Here is a 16,387-nt window from a genome sequence, read left to right as displayed (position 1 = left end):
TAGCCCGTGGGGCGCCCCCAACAAAGTAAGCTAACAACATGAAATAAAAGGGATACATGCCGCAGGGACGGACCCACGCGGCCTGGGAATAATGCAGCCCTAGGGGGCGCTCCCAGCTGGAAATGAAACTTGAAAGATGTCACCTGATGATGTTGAGGACGAAGGAGTGTTGGTGTAGCAGACTCGGTGGGCTGCGGAAGCCGATCCTCACGAGCCCCCCAGGCCCAGGGGCCTCGGGAGGCTCCGGAGGCGCTGGTGGCTCCTCGCGGACCATCTCCATCTCCGCCAGGGCTGTGGAACGCCCTGGCCTCTTGAGCCTCCATGATACCCCTCATGAGGCGCTGGTACGCGGCAGCCGCGTTTGGCAAGCCGTAAGGCATGCGAACATAGCTGTGGGGTGGACCTTCGCAGCGCCCCACTCGCGAGGGCCAGAGGCGCTCCAGAGAGGCGACTCGATTGAGCCCTGGTATGTCGATGTAGACGCGCAGCCCACCATCCTCGCCTGGATGGGGAGCCAGAGCTGGTAGGCGGCCGCCGCCTTTCATGACTCTTGACTCCTGTAGCTCCTGAATGGCCTTGCTGACGAACTCTTGAGGGTCTGGACCTCCTTGCCTTACTCCTTCTTGAGGGAAACGTGCTTCGAAACACGCCTCCATGTGGTGCCCAAGCACCTCCCTCGTGACCTTAGCCAGGTCGGTGGCCCTCCAGGGGAGAGCCCCCGAGCCCTGCCTGAGGAGGGCGTCGGGCGCGCTTTCCTATGCGATGGAAGGAGGTTTCCCCTGGGCAGGCGCGGGCCCTGAGGGGCCTGCCTCCTGAGGGGCTGGGCCGGACGATGTCTTCTTCTTCTTGGGGGCGGTCTCGGGAAGCCTCCTGCTTCCGCGATCCGGGTCTTCCAGCGATGCGGCCTGAAAGGCTCGTTCCAGAGAACACACCGCGTCCTTCTCTTCACAGGGCACCATGATGACTCCGCCATTTCCTGGCATCTTGAGGACGTTGTAGCCGTGGTGAGTTACAGCCATGAACTTGGCCAGCACTGGGTACCCAAGGATGGCGTTGTAGGGCAGGCGAATGTGAGCGACGTCGAAGTCGATGAGCTCGGTGCGGTAGTTGTCGTGTGCCCCGAAGGTGACAGGGAGGCGGACCTGCCCAATCGGGACCGTGGAGCCGTTGGTGACTCTGGAGAAAGGCTTGGTTGGCTGAAACTGGCTGTAGGGCACTTGGAGATTGTTGAATATTTCCATGGACAGGACGTTGAGCCCTGCCCCGCCATCGATGAGGGTCCTGGTGACCACCACGTTGCTGATGATTGGGGAATAAAGTATCGGGAGGACTCGGGCTGTGGCCGCACACTTGAGCTGATCTGCTGAGCTGAACGTGATGGCGCACGCCGACCACCTGAGAGGGCGCGTGGCTTCGAGCTTGGGGAGGACTGCATTCACTTCGCGGGCGAACTGCTTGAAGATGCGTTGAGAGGCTGGGGCTTGAGCTCCGCCCAGGATGCAGGCGATCGCGCGCGGCTCCTAGAAGCCCCCACCCCCTCGTCTTGATGGCGGTCCTCGTTTCTCCTTGGCTGCGGCGACAGCGGAGGGAGGCCTGCGTTGCCTTGCGGGCGATCCTCGCGAGGCTGATCCCTCCAGTCTCTCTCGCGAGGCGGGTCTTGCCAGCGATCCTCGCGAGGTCGATCGCGCCACCCTTGGCGCGGGCAGCGGTCTTCCCAGCGTCCTGCGTTCCTCGCGAGGACGCCCGCCGACAGGAGCCGTCTGGGCAACGCGGGAAGCGAGAGCAGCCCGGCGCTCGGCGCGGGCCCGACGAGCGTCAGACATGGACGCGATGGTCGGAGGAGAACGGGGTGGTGGAAGACGAATTCCGGCGCACCCCTACCTGGCACGCCAAATATCGGATTTCGGGTTCCGGCAGACCCTTGAGGTTCGAACACTGGGGTGCGCGCGGAGATTTCTCCTTCTACCTACCTGCACCCCTCCGCCTCGCTAAGATCTAAGCTATGGAAAGAACAACACAAGAGACACATGGTTTATACTGGTTTGGGCCACCGTTGTGGTGTAATACCCTACTCCAGTGTGTGGTGTGGTGGATTGCCTCTTGGGCTGATGATGATGAGCAATACAAGGAAGAATAGCCTCGCGAGGGTCTGTTCTTGGCTGGGGGGATGAACTGCTAGGAGGAGTTCAGTCGCCCTTCTCTCTCTCTGTGTGTGATGCTACTCGATCCGATCCTAGCTAGTTTCTCTGTTGGCTTCTAGATTCTCCCTTCTTGATTGCCCCCCCTACCCTGGGGGTGGCTAGTCCTATTTATAGGCAAAGGCCCTGGGCCTCTTCCCAAATATTGAGCGGGAAGGGCGCCAACAATTAGCCATTTTGAAGGGGAACATCTGGTACACTTATCCTGACTAAAGTTGGTCCTCGCCTGCCAAAGGCTCTGGTGGTGACGCTGGATTGGGCTCCACAATGACTTTCTCCCTGCCGTTGGACTAGTCTTGGTCTCGTTGCACCAAAACGACTTGATGCTCTCGCCTGCGCTTGCTCCCTTTGCACCAAAGAGGAAAGGAGGACACTGCACGGGCTGGTGCCCGCCTGGCGCCCTTGGTCGTCATGGCTTGCGTCACGGGCACCTCGTGAGGTACCCCGCCTTGATCCCTCCGCCTCCTCGCGAGCCAGCCTGATGAGGCCGTGCCTGAGGAAGCTCCGTGTCGTCCACCCCGCGAGGCTTGACGCCTCACAAGGGTCTTGGGTCTGTGTTGATGAAGATGGGCCGTGCTGGGCCCCTCCTCGAGTCACGCCGCAGGCTGCAGGCAGGCAAGTCTGGGGACCCCCGTTCCCAGAACGCCGACAAGCTCGTCACCTGCCTCCGACACCACCACAACAGCCACCGAAGAAAAGAATGATGGATCACCTCCTCACCCGAGTTCGACGCGGCTCCAATATTTGCGGACCTCCAAGGTGGCTCATCAAAAGTGAAGACATTACCGTTGAACGAATCAGACCGGGGCAACACCCCGGACATGCCATCGAACTCCAGATCTGGCACCACACCACGACTAAGATGTCGAAGGAGAAAACCATACATGTCATCCACGAACCACGAACCCAGCACACGTTCCGTCTTTCAGATGTCGTCGATGCAGACCACAATTTGCATCCGCTCCTGGACTAACTCACAAACTCCACGCCGACGCTGGAGCAAACACGGTCGCAACGGCGAAACCCGAGGGGACAGGTCCACCACGAGGATGCCGTCGCCGCCACGCCATACTTGCTTGAACAGACTGGTTTCCAAATTCATCCCCAACCATAGGACCAATGTCCTCGTCAGGGAAGAATCTGAATAACATTTATTCAGCGCCGTCATCGCCGCCGCCGAAGCGAAGACGATGAACAACCTAAAAACCTAAACTACACGGGAGTAAAAGACGATTCCCACGCATGAATCCGGCGACCCCCCTCACAACCACAACCAAGGTCGCCGGCAGAGGGGAGCCGCTGGAGGACGGCGCTGAAAGATGGCCTCTCCTGGCGGCGGCTAGGATTCCAGCCGCCGAGCACGGGCACTTTGATGCCCAAAGTTGTAAAATATGCGAGACTGGTGCTATAACTTGTTATATGGCACAAATACGGTGTCTCTATACATATCCGGGTATATGTCTTGCCCATGTGGACTGCCAACGTAGCCTTGGCCCACATGTCAGTGAACGACAACTGATGAGATGCGCGTGAGAACTCTTTTGCAAAAGAAAAAAATGCATATTTTTTAGTAACTAGTCAATGTGTACGTGCAATGCACGTTAATTTGGAAGTATATTAAGTGCATGCAGATATTAAGTAGGATATTTTTTGCGTGTTATTATGTGATTAGCACTATATTTGGCATGAAATTAACTGCACGCTAAGCGTGTTAAGCGCTCGACATTGAAGCAATCTAGATTGTTGGATTGACATGATTTGATGGCCGGGATTAATTGGATCTGCCTGTTTGGGTCATATGGTGCAAATACGGTGTCTCTATACATATCCGGGTATATGTCTCGCCCATGTGGACTGCCAACGTAGCCTTGGCCCACATGTCAGTGAAAGACAACTGATGAGATGCGCGTGAGAACTCTTTTGCAAAAGAAAAAAATGCATATTTTTTAGTAACTAGTCAATGTGTACGTGCAATGCACGTTAATTTGGAAGTATATTAAGTGCATGCAGATATTAAGTAGGATATTTTTTGCGTGTTATTATGTGATTAGCACTATATTTGGCATGAAATTAACTGCACGCTAAGCGTGTTAAGCGCTCGACATTGAAGCAATCTAGATTGTTGGATTGACATGATTTGATGGCCGGGATTAATTGGATCTGCCTGTTTGGGTCATATGGTGCAAATACGGTGTCTCTATACATATCCGGGTATATGTCTCGCCCATGTGGACTGCCAACGTAGCCTTGGCCCACATGTCAGTGAAAGACAACTGATGAGATGCGCGTGAGAACTCTTTTGCAAAAGAAAAAAATGCATATTTTTTAGTAACTAGTCAATGTGTACGTGCAATGCACGTTAATTTGGAAGTATATTAAGTGCATGCAGATATTAAGTAGGATATTTTTTGCGTGTTATTATGTGATTAGCACTATATTTGGCATGAAATTAACTGCACCCTAAACGTGTTGAGCGCTTGTAACACCCCGGATGTAACTTTCCCTAATTGTACTTCAACTCTTGCCGTTTCCGGTGTTAAGTTATATTTATTCTCGGGTTCGGGTCTTTGTCTCCGTGTGTTGTTTTCTTTGTCATGCATCTCATATCATGTCATCATGTGCATTGCATTTGCATACGTGTTCATCTAATGCATTCGAGCATTTTCCCCGTTGTCCGTTTTGCATTCCGGCGCTTCGTTCTCCTCCGGTGGTCATTTCTAGCTTTCTTTCATGTGTGGGGATTAAACATTTCCGGATTGGACCGAGACTTGCCATGCGGCCTTGGTTTACTACCGGTAGACTGCCTGTCAAGTTTCGTACCATTTGGACTTCGTTTGATACTCCAACGGTTAACCGAGGGACCGAAAAGGCCTCGTGTGTCTTGCAGACCAACACCCCTCCATTTTGGCCCAAAACTCACCAAACTCTGCTCCATGTCCTAGAGCGTTCGATCACGATCGCGTGGCCGAAAACCGCACCTCATTTGGACTCTCCTAGCTCCCTCTATGCCTATATATACACCCCTCCGTTTTCGGATCTCTTCTTCCTCCCCGAAACCCTAGTCTAAAAAAAGAGGATCCCCGCCACCGACGGACACGTCTGCCCCCGGCCGAACGCGTCCGCCGCTGCAGCCCGTCCATCCGCAAGCCGCCACGTGGCGCCTCACTGCCACCGCGCCGCCGGTCCGGGCAGGCCCATCGCCGGCCCCCCGAGCCCATCCGCCGCGCGCCCCCGCGCCCTCCTCCTCCCGAGCCGCGCGAGCTCGTCGCCAGCGCCCTCCGCCGCGGCCCGCCCGCGGCTGCCGCCTCGCCTGCCGCCCTTCGCCGCGGCTGCCGCCTCGCCGTCCGCCCTCGGGCGCGGCTGCCCTCGTCGCCGGCGGGTCCTCCAGCGCCGGATCCGCCCGGCCCGGGTCTCCTCCGACTTCCCCGGCGCCTCTCCGGCGAGAGCTCCGGCCGCCGCGCCCCTTTTTTTCCTGGTGAACCTCGAATAGCTACAGTGCAGCGCCGCGCCTTGGTTTCCATGCGAAACCTTAGATCTAATCCGAGAGGTTGATTTTTTTTGCTAAGTCCCAGGAATTTTCACTTCATATGCTCCTGTTCGAGGTCCCGTAACTTTGCATCTGTAGCTCCGTTTTGGGCATATAATATATCAAAATGTTCGAATCGACGATTACATCATTTCATTCCATTGCATCATTTTCATTTGAGCTCATCTTGATGCCCAAAATGCTGTTAGAAGAGGGCTTCGTGAGTTAATTGTCAGATCTGCTAGTTCATCTTAAACTTTTGTCATTTTTGCCATGATTATTGTGTGCATGCTATGCCTGTGAGTCCTTCATATGTTTTGTTAAGCATTTTGTCTTCTTTCTAGAGGTGCAACCCATGCATTTTTAGGATGTGTGTGGTGACTTGTGCAAGCTTGCAAAGTGAGGCACCTGGTAAATCTGTTTTCAGATACTTAGTAGTTTTCACTAAGTCTGGGATTGTTTAGTTCATGATGCCATATGTTCAGCTCGTTTCCTAGTGATACGTGCCTCTTTTGAGGATGAACAGTAAAGGAGTTTTGTTAAACATGTTATTCTCTATACATCCATGTCTTTGTTTGCAATTATGGAGCACCCTAGCTTGAGTCAATCGAGCTCTACTTTTGCTTCGTGGTGAATCTGGGCAGATCGACAACTCGTTTGCGATTTTGCCGGCGTTGTTGTAATTGATCCATGCATGATATGCCATTGTTCTTGCCATTTCTAGCTTTTATTTTGTGCCTTCTTAATGGATGTATGCCTGCCTTGCCATGACTTGCACCGTGGTGAGTGCATCGAGCTCGTTTACATGCCTTCGTGAGTTATATTTCAGCATGTCTCAGTTTTCACTAAGTCTGAAAACTGATTGTGTTTTAGCCATGTTCGTGTGCCCGTTAGTATATTTTGTGAACACTTTTGGCCCCAGGTCACTTTACGTCTTTTGTTAAGCTTGTTGAGTAGCTCCATGCCATGTTCTTACTTGTCTTAATCAGGTCTTGTTTCATGTTATTTTTCTGCTCCGAAGAGGGCTTCGTGATCTGAAATTTCAGACAAGTGTTAATTTCACTAAGTCTGGAATCTGTTTTGCATTTGCGTTTTTGCCATGCTTGTTTGAACCTCTTAATGGATGAATTGGCCATGGCTCAGTGCTAGTATTTTGTTAAGCATCTTGTTTGCATCCCTGCCATGTTTATTGTTGTCATTTTTGGTGGCTTTAGCATGTTCATTTCGTTGCATTTAGATGCCTACTTGCTGTAAATCGCAGACCGGTGTCATTCTTAAAACGCTTGCCATTTCCAAACCGTAACTCCGATTCCGGCGTTCTTTATATCGTTTTCAAGCGATTTCATCTCATATTTCCAGTGGCACCCTTGGAATTCCAAGTTGAGGTCAAGTTCATGCATTTCCTGTCATATCTTGCATTTTGCATCCCGCATCACATCCCGCATAGCATATCATCATTTCATCATATTGCTTGGTCTTGCACGTGGTTGATTGTATCCTTGTTGCTTGTTTGTCTTGTTGGGTAGAGCCGGGAGACGAGTTCGCTACCGAGGAGCCCGTTGAGTTTGCTTGTGAGGATCCAGTCAACTCTGACAACTGTGCAGGCAAGATGATCATACCCTCGAAATCACTACTATCTTTGCTATGCTAGTTTGCCCGCTCTTGCTATGCCAATGCTATGATGCCTACCATTTGCTTGTCAGCCTCCCAATTGCCATGTTGAACCTCTAACCCACCATGTCCTAGCAAACCGTTGATTGGCTATGTTACCGCTTTGCTCAGCCCCTCTTATAGCGTTGCTAGTTGCAGGTGAAGATTGGAGTCGTTCCTTGTTGGGAAATTTATTTACTTGTGGGGATATCATTATATTGCTATGTTATATTAATGCATCTATATACTTGGTAAAGGGTGGAAGGCTCGGCCTCTCGCCTAGTGTTTTGTTCCACTCTTGCCGTCCTAGTTTCCGTCATATCGGTGTTATGTTCCCGGATTTTGTGTTCCTTACGCGGTTGGGTTATAATGGGAACCCCTTGATATTTCGCCTTGATTAAAGCTTGTCCAGCAATGCCCAACCTTGGTTTTACCATTTGTCACCTAGCCTTTTCTTTCCCTTGGGTTCTGCAGACTCAAGGGTCATCTTATTTTAACCCCCCCGGGCCAGTGCTCCCTCTGAGTGTTGGTCCGAACCGGGCAGCCTGCGGGGCCACCTCGGGGAAACTTGAGGGTTGGTTTTACTCGTAGCTTGACCTATCTGAGTGTGCCCTGAGAAAGAGATATGTGCAGCTCCTATCGGGATTTGTCGGCACATTAGGGCGGTGTTGCTGGTCTTGTTTTAACCTATCGAAGTGTCTTGAGTTACCGAGATACCGAGTCTGATCGGAACGTCTTGGGAGGAGGTCTATTCCTTCGTTGACCGTGAGAGCTTGTCATGGGCTAAGTTGGGACTCCCCTGCAGGGATCGAACTTTCGAAAGCCTTGCCCGCGGTTATGGGCAGATGGGAATTTGTTAATGTCCGGTTGTAGATAACTTGAACCTTAATTTAAAAATGAATCAACCGTGTGTGTTACCGTGATGGCCCCTTTCCGGCGGAGTCCGGGAAGTGGACACGGTGTTGGAGTAATGCTTGCGCAGGTTGTTCTCTAGTTCTTCGCTCGCGCTTTGCCTCCTCTTCTCGCCCTCTTTTGCGAATAAGTTAGCCACCATATATGCTAGTCGCTTGCTGCAGCTCCACTTATATTAGCCTTACCCTTCCTATAAGCTTAAATAGTCTTGATCGCGAGGGTGCGAGATTGCTGAGTCCCCGTGGCTCACAGATACTATAACTCCAGATGCAGGTCCAGGTGATTCCACTCCAGGTGACGAGTACGAGCTCAAGTGGGAGTTCGACGAGGACTCTCAGTGTTACTACGTGTCTTTTCCTGATGATCAGTAGTGGTGCCTAGTTGGGGTTTGATTCAGGGCCTTGTCGCATGTTGGGTTTTCTTCTATTTCGGCGCCGTAGTCGGGCCATGAGTGTTTGTATGATGGATGTTATTTATGTACTTTGATGTGACGTGGCGAGTGCAAGCCAACTATGTATCTCCCCTTTTACTCTATATATTACATGGGATGTTGTGATGATTGCCTAACTTGCGACATTGCTTTCAATGCGGTTATGTCTCTAAGTCGTCCCTCAACACGTGGGAGCTATAGCCGCATCGAGGGCGTTATAAGTTGGTAATCAGAGCTTTCCCCGACCTTAGGAGCCCCATTGCTTGATCGTTTTTAGAGGCCGAGTTGTGTCTAGAAAAATGTTTTGAGTCACTTAGGAATTATATATCGGAGAGTTTTGGAATTCTTTTTACTTCCCAGTCTGCTCATCGCTCTGGTAAGGCATCCTGACGTAGAGTTTTAACTCTTCTCTTCTCAAATTTCACTAAATTTTTTTTAGGATCACGCGAGTATCTTGGAATCGTTCCGATGGCTTATGATGAGAACATTGTCTTGGTGCCTCCTGTCAGGGGTTTAGTGGAAGTGTCCCGGGGAGTTGAGCTCTGAGGTGTTGTCATCATAATTTTATCGTTGCAATTCTGGAATACTTGAGATATGTTCGCCGACATCGAAAATCTCTTTTATGCAGTTCGTTGGTGAGATAACCTCGACGCCACCCAGTACTGGGGCGGGAGTTCGGGAGTATCGCCACAACTTGTATAACGGGTGCTTTTCGAAGGTTGAGGTAGATGGTTTCCGAAGTTTTCTTGGTTATGTGTTGAAGGATGGATACAGCTGGATGTAGGATTTGCTAGTTTGGGTGAGATATTATGCTTCCCCTGTATCCCCAACACCTGATTGCATAACCGGAAAGGTTCAGGAGTTTCATAGGTGGGAATTCTAGTAGCTCTAGTTCTTCTTCCACGGATATTGGTTTGAGATTGGGATTTCTTACCGATTATTCGTTCTTGATCCGTACCTTGTTGATTTATTTCTCTACCTTAATTCTACGTGGCTTCTCAATTTATGGATATGTGACCATTTGAAGAGGAATGCATTCGTTCATTTTGTTCGGATGTGAAGACTATATGTTGCAATTTTCATTCCGTTAGTTTCAACTTCATTTATCTGTCTATGTGCTAATGGTGGTCAACCTCTTCAGGATGGCTCCCGCTAAGAGCACCAGTCAGAATCAGAATCAAGATCCGCCACCACCTCCACCTCCTCCAGAGGCATGGCAAGCTGTGATGGCCGCAACCAATGCAAACACACAGCTGATCATGCAAATTCTCAAAGAGCGCAATCAAGGCAGTCAAGGGAATCAAGGCAGCAATCAGAGTCACTTTGCTACACTCAACCAGTTTCTTGCTAACGGGCCAAAGACTTTCAGCAATTGTGTTGAGGCAACCGATGCTGACGATTGGCTTGTGGATCTGTGTAAGCATTTCGAGTGCAACAACGTCAGGCCTGAGGACTTTGTGAAGTTCGCTTCCTTCCAACTCAAAAATCAAGCTGCAGAATGGTTCCGGCAGTACAAGGATTCCAGAGGTGGACGTGTTATCACTTGGGATGATTTCCGTCGAGATTTCCGAGCTCATCATATTCCGCAGAGCGTGGTTGAAAGCAAGCGTGAGGAATTCCGCAATCTGAAGGAAGGCTCTTTGTCTGTCTATGACTACAACAAGTTGTTCCAGAAGCTTGCCCGCTTTGCCAAGCAGGACGTGCCTGATGAGAAGAGCATGATATATCAGTTCAGGGGTGGTCTCAGGGAAGATATTCAGCTCGCTCTTGTTCTCTTTGAGCCCTTGAGATACGATGAGTTCTACAACATGGCACTGAAGCAAGAGGCTGCTCAGTTGAGGTGCGATGCTTCCAGGAAGCGAGTCAGAGATGTTACTCCTTCTTCCTCTACTCAAGTGGCCAAGCAGCAGAAGTTTTGGCTTCCTCCTCCTCCGTTTCGTCAGCCGTATCAGCAGAAGAGCAAAGGTGGTAGTGGTTCTTCCCACCCACCCAACCCTGGCTTTCAGAACAAGACTTCGTCTCAAGCTCCAAGATCGAGTGCTCCGTATCACCATCCGCTTTCAGAGGTCACGTGCAACAAGTGCCAATAGAAGGGTCACTATGCCAACAAGTGTCTCAACTAGAGGCATCTTCCTCCTCCTCCTCCTGTGAGATCGGCAAGTACAGCTATGGTCAAGCATAACCCCAAGCATGCCAAGGTCAATTTGATGAATGCAGCTTAGGCAGAGGACTCGTCAGATGTGATCATGGGTAACCTTCCTATTAATGATATTCCTGCAAGAGTTCTTTTTGACACGGGTGCATCGCATTGTTTCATGTCTAAGCCATTTTTTACCAAGCATGAGTTTGTTTCTTCTCATTTGGGTAAACAAATGGATATTGTTTCTCCTGGCAAACGTTTGAGTGCAAGTCTGGAGGTGCCAGATGTTACTATCACGTTGGGCGACTACAAGTTCCTTTCTTCCCCAACGGTTCTTGGTAACTCGGATATTGATCTTATTCTCGGGATGGATTGGCTTTCTAAGCACAAGGCTCAGCTTGATTGTGCAGCCAGGCAGATTCAATTGACTCATTCGTCTGAGGATGTAATTGTCTTTGCCGCTCGAGATAATACTATCCGTCTGTTTTCTCTCAATGAGAAGGGTGAATTGGATGCCATCTCTCAAATTCCAGTCATTTGCGAATATCAAGACGTCTTTCCAGAAGAGCTCCCAGGAATGCCTCCGCACCGGCCAGTTGAATTCGTTATTGAACTTGAACCTCGCACGGAACCTGTGTGCAAGCGTCCTTACAAGCACGGACCTGAAGAGTTGAAGGAGCTGAAGAAGCAACTCGATGAGCAAGAGAGAATGGGTCTTATCCGGCCTAGTTCTTCTCCATGGGGTTGTGGTGTTCTTTTTGTGAAGAAGAAGGATGGAACGGACCGAATTTGTGTTGATTACCGTCCAGTGAACAAGAAGACCATCAAGAACAAATACCCACTTCCCAACATCAATGAGCTGTTCGAACAACTCAAGGGTGCTCAAGTATTCTCCAAGCTTGATCTCCGTATGGGTTATCACTAGATTCGCATTCGTGAAGAAGATATTCCCAAGACAGCATTCAGAACAAGCTTTGGTTCATATGAATACACTGTCATGTCTTTTGGCCTCGCCAACGCTCCTCCGACGTTCTCTTGCATGATGAACTTCATCTTCAACGCCTACACCAATGACTTCGTTTTAGTCTATCTCGACGACATTCTGGTTTTCTCGAAGAACAAGGAAGATCATGCCAAGCATTTGCGTTTGGTTCTTGATAAGCTCAGAGAACATCAGTTCTACGCCAAGTTCTCCAAGTGTGAATTTTGGCTCAATGAGGTTCTTTATCTTGGTCATATCATCTCTGCCAAGGGCATTTTCGTGAATCCCGAGAAGGTGTCCATAATTGTGAATTGGGAACCTCCTCAGAACGTGAAGCAACTCCGCAGTTTTCTCGGTCTCGCAAGCTATTGCAGGAGATTCGTTGAAAACTTTTCTAAGATCGCGAAGCCTCTCTCTAATCTTCTTCAGAAGCACGTCAAGTACGTTTGGTCTCCGGAGTGTGATATTGCTTTCAACACTTTGAAAGAGAAGTTGATCACTGCTCCAGTTCTGACTCCGCCTGATGAATCCAAGCCGTACGAGGTCTTTTGTGATGCCTCTCTCCAAGGTCTTGGCGCAGTTTTGATGCAAGAGAAGAAAGTTGTTGCTTATACATCTCGCCAGTTGAAGCCTAATGAGAAGAACTACCCCACTCATGATCTCGAGTTGGCGGCAGTTGTGCATGCTCTGTTGACTTGGAGACATCTTCTATTGGGAAGAAAACTGGATATTTTCACTGATCACAAGAGTCTCAAGTACATCTTCACCCAGCCTAATCTCAACCTCAGGCAAACTCGATGGGTCGAAATGATTCAAGAGTATAATCCGAGTATTGAGTATACTCCAGGCAAGGCCAATGTGATTGCTGACGCTTTGAGCAGAAAGGCCTACTGCAACAGTCTGATTCTCAAGCCTTATCAACCCGAGCTTTGTGAAGCTTTCTGCAAACTTAATCTGCAAGTTGTTCCTCAAGGTTTCCTCGCCAACCTTCAAGTCTCTCCTACCTTAGAAGACCAGATTTGCCAAGCCCAGCTTCTTGATGCTATGGTGAAAAAGGTGAAGATTGGGATTGCCAAGAGTCAGTCCAAGTACAAGTGCTACCGCCTTGATGACAAGGACACTCTCTTCTTCGAGGATCGTATTGTTGTTCCCAAAGGAGAACTTCGTAAAGTGATCATGAATGAGGCTCACAATTCTCTCCTCTCCATCCACCCTGGGAGCACGAAGATGTATCAGGACCTCAAGAAAGCTTATTGGTGGACTCGAATGAAGCGCGAGATCGCTCAATTCGTGAATGAATGTGATGTCTGCAGAAGAGTGAAGGTAGAACACCAAAGGCCAGCTGGTCTCCTTCAACCTCTTGCCATTTCAGAATGGAAGTTTGACCACATTGAAATGGACTTCGTGACTGGGTTTCCAAAGTCCAAGCATGGCAATGATGCTATATTTGTTGTCATCGACAAGCTCACCAAAGTGGCTCACTTTCTGCCTATCAAAGAGTCGATCACTGCAGCTCAATTGGCGGAACTCTATACCTCTCGCATTGTCTCTCTGCACGGTATTCCTCAAGTGATCTCTTCAGACCGTGGCAGCATCTTCACCTCGAAGTTTTGGGATTCTTTTCAGAAGGCCATGGGCACCAACATCCGCTTCAGCACAGTTTTCCATCCTCAAACAAGCGGTCAAGTCGAGCGCGTCAACCAGATTCTTGAAGATATGCTCAGGGCTTGTGTGATCTCCTTCGGCATGAAGTGGGAGGATTGTCTTCCTTATGCTGAATTCTCCTATAACAACAGTTTTCAAGAAAGTTCGGGCAAGGCCCCTTTTGAAATTCTGTATGGCAGGAAGTGCCGTACCCCTCTCAACTGGTCTGAAACCGGTGAACGTCAGCTGCTGGGTAATGACTTAATCACAGAAGCGGAAGAAATGTGCAAAGTCATTCGTGATAACCTCAAAGCAGCCCAATCCCACCAGAAGAGCTACTATGATAGTAAGCACCGTGATTTGGCTTTCGAGATTGGAGATCATGTTTACCTTCGCGTCTCTCCTATGAAAGGTACTCGTCGCTTCGGTATCAAAGGGAAGCTTGCCCCCAGATATGTGGGACCTTTCAAGATTGTCAGCAAGAGAGGCGACCTCGCCTATCAACTCGAGCTTCCTTCAACCTTTGCAAATGTTCATGATGTGTTCCACGTCTCTCAGCTTCGAAAGTGCTTCAAGACTCCTGACCGCACCGTCAACTTCGAGGACATTGAGCTCCAAGAAGATCTCTCCTATCGTGAGCACCCAGTTGCTATTCTTGAAGAGACTGAACGCAAGACTCGCAACAAGTCAATCAAATTTCTCAAAGTCAAGTGGTCACACCATTCCGACCGTGAAGCTACCTGGAAACGCGAGGATCACCTCCGTTCTGAGTACCCGGAGTTCTTTCAGTCCTAGATCTCGGGACGAGATCTTTTCGTAGTGGTGGAGTGTTGTAACACCCCGGATGTAACTTTCCCTAATTGTACTCCAACTCTTTCCGTTTCCGGCGTTAAGTTATATTTATTCTCGGGTTCGGGTCTTTGTCTCTGTGTGTTGTTTTCTTTGTCATGCATCTCATATCATGTCATCATGTGCGTTGCATTTGCATACGTGTTCATCTCATGCATTCGAGCATTTTCCCCATTGTCCGTTTTGCATTCCGGCGCTTCGTTCTCCTTCGGTGGTCATTTCTAGCTTTCTTTCGTGTGTGGGGATTAAACATTTCCGGATTGGACCGAGACTTGCCATGCGGACTTGGTTTACTACCGGTAGACCGCCTGTCAAGTTTCGTACCATTTGGACTTCGTTTGATACTCCAACGGTTAACCGAGGGATCGAAAAGGCCTCGTGTGTGTTGCAGCCCAATACCCCTCCATTTTGGCCCAAAACCCACAAAACTCTGCTCCATGTCCTAGAGCGTTCGATCACGATCGCGCGGCCGAAAACCGCACCTCATTTGGACTCTCCTAGCTCCCTCTATGCCTATATATATACACCCCTCCGTTTTCGGATCTCTTCTTCCTCCCCGAAACCCTAGTCTAAAAAAAAAGAGGATCCCCACCACCGACGGACACGTCCGCCCCCGGCCGGACGCGTCCGCCGCCGCAGCCCGTCCACCCGCAAGCCGCCACGTGGCGCCTCACTACCACCGCGCCGCCGGCCCGGGCAGGCCCATTGCCGCCCCCCCGAGCCCATCCGCCGCGCCCCCCCGCGCCCTCCTCCTACCGAGCCGCGCGAGCTCGTCGCTGGCGCCCTCCGCCGCCGCCCGCCCGCGGCTGCCGCCTCGCCTGCCGCCCTTCGCCGCGGCTGCCGCCTCACCGTCCGCCCTCGGGCGCGGCTGCCCTCGTCGCCGGCGGGTCCTCCGGCGCCGGATCCGCCCGGCCCGGGTCTCCTCCGACTTCCCCGGCGCCTCTCCGGCGAGAGCTCCGGCCGCCGCGCCCCTTTTTTTTCCGGTGAACCTCGAACAGCTACAGTGCAGCACCGCGCCTCGGTTTCCGTGCGAAACCCTAGATCTAATCCGAGAGGTTGATTTTTTTTTGCTAAGTCCCAGGAATTTTCACTTCATATGCTCCTGTTCGAGGCCCCGTAACTTTGCATCCGTAGATCCGTTTTGGGCATATAATATATCAAAATGTTCGCCTCGACGAGTACATAATTTCGCTCCATTGCATCATTTTCATTTGAGCTCATCTTGATGCCCAAAATGCTGTTAGAAGAGGACTTCGTGAGTTAATTGTCAGATCTGCTAGTTCATCTTAGACTTTTGTCATTTTTGCCATGATTATTGTGTGCATGCTATGCCTGTGAGTCCTTCATATGTTTTGTTAAGCATTTTGTCTTGTTTCTAGAGGTGCAACCCATGCATTTTTAGGATGTGTGTGGTGACTTGTGCAAGCTTGCAAAGTGAGGCACCTGGTAAATCTGTTTTCAGAGACTTAGTAGTTTTCACTAAGTCTGGGATTATTTAGTTCATGATGCCATATGTTCAGCTTGTTTCCTAGTGATCCGTGCCTCTTTTGAGGATTATCAGTAAAGGAGTTTTCTTAATCATGTTATGATCTATCCATCCATGTCTTTTTTTGCAATTATGGAGCACCCTAGCTTGAGTCAATCGAGCTCTACTTTTGCTTCGTGGTGAATCTGGGCAGATCGACAACTCGTTTGCGATTTTGCCGGCATTGTTGTAGTTGATCAATGCATGATATGCCATTGTTCTTGCCATGTCTAGCTTTTATTTTGTGCCTTCTTAATGGATGTATGCCTGCCTTGCCATGACTTGCACCGTGGTGAGTGCATCGAGCTCGTTTACATGCCTTCGTGAGTTATATTTCAGCATGTCTCAGTTTTCACTAAGTCTGAAAACTGATTGTGTTTTAGCCATGTTCGTGTGCCCGTTAGTATATTTTGTGAACACTTTTGGCCCCAGGTCACTTTACGTCTTTTGTTAAGCTTGTTGAGTAGCTCCATGCCATGTTCTTACTTGTCTTAATCAGGTCTTGTTTCATGTTATTTTTCTGCTCCGAAG

The sequence above is a fragment of the Triticum urartu genome, chromosome 4 (assembly GCF_003073215.2).
Source record: "Triticum urartu cultivar G1812 chromosome 4, Tu2.1, whole genome shotgun sequence".
Lineage (NCBI taxonomy): Eukaryota > Viridiplantae > Streptophyta > Magnoliopsida > Poales > Poaceae > Triticum > Triticum urartu.
This window is presented reverse-complemented; position numbering follows the sequence as displayed.